This window comes from Coregonus clupeaformis, chromosome 5 (assembly GCF_020615455.1).
Source record: "Coregonus clupeaformis isolate EN_2021a chromosome 5, ASM2061545v1, whole genome shotgun sequence".
Taxonomy (NCBI): domain Eukaryota; kingdom Metazoa; phylum Chordata; class Actinopteri; order Salmoniformes; family Salmonidae; genus Coregonus; species Coregonus clupeaformis.
Window position 1 is genome coordinate 22,216,146 of NC_059196.1, and position 4,292 is coordinate 22,220,437.

General features: G+C 41.1%; 1 long non-coding RNA gene across 1 annotated transcript; it reads left to right on the top strand.

Moving 5' to 3' along the window:
* Nucleotides 1–472: 472 nt before the first annotated feature.
* Nucleotides 473–1,856, top strand: LOC121567124. The gene is made up of 2 exons (XR_006001052.1): nucleotides 473–692; nucleotides 820–1,856. It is a non-coding gene; the product is annotated as an uncharacterized LOC121567124 (long non-coding RNA).
* The last annotated feature ends 2,436 nt before the right edge of the window (nucleotides 1,857–4,292 follow it).

Consider the following 4,292-nt stretch of genomic DNA (forward strand, 5'->3'; position numbering starts at 1 on the left):
ATGTGAAAAAGTAAGTACACCCCCTGGATTTTTGGTTTGTTTTGGACAGATGGATATGTAATCTTCACTTCAACACTATTGACAGATAAAGGTAACCTAATTTAACAAATGACACTGAAAGATTATACTTTGTAATCATTTATTCATCAAAAATCAACAGAAATGCAATTCCATAGTTCGGAAAAGTACACCCCTAACTTCAATAGCTTGTGTTGCCCCCTTTGCCTGAAATAACTTAATGTAGATGTATCTTACATCGAGCAGACCGGACATCCTGGTCGCATCATACACAGGCCACTCTGGCGTGTCTGTTTCTCTCTCTGGCTCTCTCTGTCTCTCTCTCTCTCTCTCTCTCTCTCTCTCTCTCTCTGGCTGTCGCTGTCTCTCTCTCCCTGGCTCTCTCTGTCTGTCTCTCTGGCTGTCTCTGTTTGTCTCTCCATCTCTTTGCTCTTTTTGTGTCTGTTTCTCTTTGTCTGCCTTTCTCTCTCTCTGTCCCTCTGCCTGTTTATCTTTCTCTCTGTCTCACTCTGTCTGTCTGTCTCTTGTGAAACTCAAAGCAAATCAACAATAATCCTCCTTGGCCTTGGGTCCTATGTGATTCTTCTTTGTAATTGCTCCTAACTTTTCTATCTAGGTGATATCGCCAGCTGCAATGATAACCTGACAGTCAGGAAGGACCAATGTTTAGGGAGGTAATTTGCAGACTCCAAATTTTAAGCATTGTGTATCCTACTTTTGTGTCGTATAGTTATATAGACATTCTGTCCAGTTTCCAAATAGTATGTGTAATGGAGGGCTAAAGGACTGTATTATTCTTAGGTTTCTGGTTTGGGTGTGTTCGCCTCTGGGCATCTGCCAGAACGCAATGATGGCAAGACACAGTGAACGGTTGGCTTGTAGTTTACTGAAGGAACAGACTGATGGTGAGCCAGCAGCAGATGTTGGGGCAGCAGTTGACAGGCCTGGGACTCGGCCTTCTCACCCAGGCCCCCGACATACTCATAGTGGCCTTCCCTGCACAGGACGACAGAATGGCAGGTATGTGAACAGTTACGTTAGGAGCTGGTTCTTTTCTTTCCATAATTCTTCTAATAACTAAAAATAGAAACAGTGTTCCGTCCCCCATCCTTTTCCTAATGCTGAACATGGTTTCAATACATTTTTAACATAATTCACAACTGGTTTTAAATAAAAGAAAAAATGTTAATGTGATGTAGTTAAAATGTGAAGGTTGACTCTCATTAACAGCTCTCTCTCTCCCCCTGTGACAGTAGCGGTGAGCAGCAGGGTGCCTATGTCGAACACTACAACCTCGCCCATACCCACAGCACAGACGTCCATTAACACAGAGTAATCTAACTATCTGTCCTCAGGTTTCACTCCTCTAATCCTGGCTGCTACAGTGGGTCATGTTGAGGTGGAGATCCTGCTGGATAAAGGAGGGGACATCAATGCCCAGTCTGTGCGAACCAAACGCACAACATTGTTTATCTGGACAATATTGCAAAACATGTTGATGCTCTCAGTATGTTGAATGTCTTACATGTGCTGACTCGTACTGCTTTTTTATTTCTTTGCATGGGTGAGCTGGATGGATGCCACATACCACTAGCTGAACTGGAAGAGCTGGCTGCAGCTATGGTCCATGTTGTGTCTACAACCATCTCCACACTGACAGGATGAGACACGCTGCTGTGAAGGGTCCTGCCCGACCCAAATGCTTCAAATGGCACAATTACAAGTATTTATCAAACTGAAACCACCAGAACACTATCCCTCACAAGATAGACTAAAAACAGTGAATAAAGTGATTGTTTGATTGAAACTGTTTTATCATAAACTAATGATGAATTACATGTTGACTACATATTTTGTTACCCTTTCCTGATATGATTTTATAAATCCTGACAGTTAGTCTTGTCTGGCACAAACACTTGTAGCTGAATGCATTGCTAATACCGCCCCAAAAACATCGCCATTCCCATGATGTTTCATTATGTGTATCTCACTAATCATTTACATAAATGTCTGTGTGCTATGTTTTGGTATTTGTTTCTGTGTTGACAGTTGCAATGGTCAAAATAACATATGACAGATGCAGATGTAGATGCGTCTGTTCTGGTCAGAGGCAACCTAACATGAGTTGGGCTAACACAAACAAAGGGGTGGGTTAATAGCATGACATTGTGTTTAATGTATATCTGTGCCTTGACAATACATTTTATGACCTTCCCCCTGGGGTTTTCTATTACTATTGAAATGAAATACATAAAAACATGATGAATTGAGGGACTTTTATTTTTGAAATTGGAAATAGCAGGTATTTTATTTTGGCATGACAAAGCACGGGACTCTTATTTTGAAGTGTGTTACATCCAGCTCATAGTTACATCCTGCTGGATGTAACAGCCAGATGCTGTCTGTAACTATGCTGGATGTAACTGAACAAAGGGGTGGGTTAACATTATGACATTGTGTTGCATGTATATTTCTACAAGGGGTTGGTCAAAACAAGCATTGTGATTGGTTGAGATGCGTTCTAAGCCATAATAAAAAAAACTGTTTAGCATGGGTAAGCCTATGACTCAAAAATGGGAATCTTGTTTTCTGTTCCATCTGAGAAATCCCTGCTCATCCACTGTCCCATCAGCCCAGCCATCCAAAGCATTAACTTAATCTCCACTGTAAAAGGCATCTAGACATTATTTCCCTTTGCTTCTAGCCTAACATTTGGTTTGCAACAACAGGAGTTTGTACATACAAAAGTCTTGACATTTGCAACATAGTTTCAATATTGAAATTCGATCTGGAAAATGTTTTTGCCCATTCTGCAGACTGCTATATCATCTGCTAATACAAGACTATTAAAGGCCCAGTGCACTACTTTTGTGAACGTTTTTTTGTGTGTATTTTTCAGGGGGTGCTGCAGCACCCTCATCACACATGAAATGCAGCTAGTTTGCTGTCTTACCAGCTTCAGTTTGAAGTGATTGTGTTAGCTGTGTAGTTGGCTAGCTCATTTAAACAGTGTCCTGGCGAGAGAGCACATTTTCTATGCCAGGCGAAATCGCGCATCATTAGCTCATTGTTATGGATGTATCCAAAACAGCTTAAACAAACACAAATGCCGCTACTTTGCTGTTATTCTGGCTGCACTATTTGACATGACTGAAAATTAGCTGTAGTTGGCTAGCTAGCAAGCAAGGGATAAGAACGTTGCCAGCCAGTATGACAATAGAACATTTAGAACTAACGACTGTGTCGGGTCCATAGATACAGAACAAAAATACTTAACTACTGGGTCGCGTCTCTGGCAACTGAACGGCTTGGGTAGCAACCCTAGATTTGTGTCTGGACTATATCTCCTGGAAGGATGAAATAGTATGAATAAATTCATCAAAATAACGTTTTTAATTTAAAATATTTAAATCATTATTTGAATATGTTGGTAGCCCGTTGTATAAAAGTGATAATGACCTCGAAGCCGGTGTTTGGAGGATATATTGGCACGGTTTACTGGCCCTAACCTTTGTCTCGGGCCTAACAACACCCATTCCAATATATCATCCAAACACTGGCTTCTCGGGCATTATCATTTAATTAATAAGTTGCACTATGCGTCACAATATTGTTTTGAACATTGGTTTTTAGGACCGAAGCCCAACTGAGCATTCTACTCAATGCATCCTAATTGTGCGCTGATTAAGATTTGGTCTAAAGTGCATTATTGTGGCTTGAAAACACGATAACATTTCTAAAGGCAAATAATTTGTAGGAAAACCTTTTGCCATCATTTTGAAGTCGCCAGATTGACTTTAGATGTAGTATAACGTTAGCTACCTAGCTAAGATTGAGGGGTGACCGACAGATTTCAGCTAGCTAACGTTAGCATTACTAGCTATTTTTTTTACTAACTTTGCTAGCTAATGACAACATTGACATTTGTCAAAAGTAAATTTGACAACATGATGATGGCAAAGTTGTTTCCTACTAAAAAGCAATTTATGCTTGATCCAAAAATGTGGTCGGAGGCTCCCTATGGAGGGTGTGACGCAATTGCATGCAGAGGCCAAATTGAGCTCCGTATTGCATCGCAGTGCGCCTCCCAAATAAAGAAATGTACAATGCAGAGGGCTCCATATTTAAGCAATAAGGCCTGAGGGGGTGTGGTATATGGCCAATATACCACAGCTAAGGGCTGTTCTTAGCACGACGCAATGCGGAGTGCCTGGATGCAGCCCTTAGCCATGGTATATTGGCGATATACCACAAACCCCAGAGGTGCCTTATTG